This window comes from Phalaenopsis equestris, unplaced genomic scaffold (genome assembly GCF_001263595.1).
Source record: "Phalaenopsis equestris unplaced genomic scaffold, ASM126359v1 Scaffold000003, whole genome shotgun sequence".
Lineage (NCBI taxonomy): Eukaryota > Viridiplantae > Streptophyta > Magnoliopsida > Asparagales > Orchidaceae > Phalaenopsis > Phalaenopsis equestris.
In genome coordinates, this window is record NW_018164445.1 from 55,995 (window position 1) to 56,787 (window position 793).

Genomic DNA, 793 nt, shown 5'->3' on the forward strand with positions numbered 1-793 from the left:
TATATATATATTAATTTGAGAATAAGAATGGATGTTCTTCCTTCTCCTACCGCCTCTTTTAGGGTTTGTAGGAATGAATTCGGTTTCTAATCTTTCCTGACTGCTCGAGCACTGTTTTTGGTTTATTTATGCGGTGGAGGTTGATTTGTGCTGTTCTTGGAAGTGGTTTTTCCATTTGGTAATTTTTGTTCAAGTTTAGTATTCCATCGAGTAGGCGGGAACACAATTTTGTAATTCATGGAGAGACCTACTTATCTTTAGGCATTGGAAGGGCCAAATAAGAGCTTTTTTAATCTCAAAAAGTGTTTCTGAAGTTGGTCAAATTTTTTTCCCTCAACAATTTCATGAGCGTATGGAGGCAAATGACAACACTGGTTGCCTTAAGAAAGCAACATGAAAAAATGGAAGACCAACATTATTTTACTCTAATAGTGACTCCACAACCCCCTTTAGTTCACCTTGGTAGGCAAATTAACTTATTCATATCCAAAGATGGAGGTAGTGTGAAAATGCTTCTCAGACTTAAAGCTAAAAGGAAATTGGAATGTGAGACTGATGGATGGTGGGCACATTATGATTAAAATGAATAAAGAAACTGATTATGGCATGATATTTTCAAGGAAGGTATTATATATTGAAGGGGTGGCAATGAATATATTGAAGTGGACAATGGATTTCAATCATCAAGAGAAATTACCTATTGTTCTAATTTGGTTGAAATTTCATGGTCTAAAATTACACTATTTCAACAAAGAAGTATTGTACTCCCTCGGGGCCACTTGTGACAAACCCA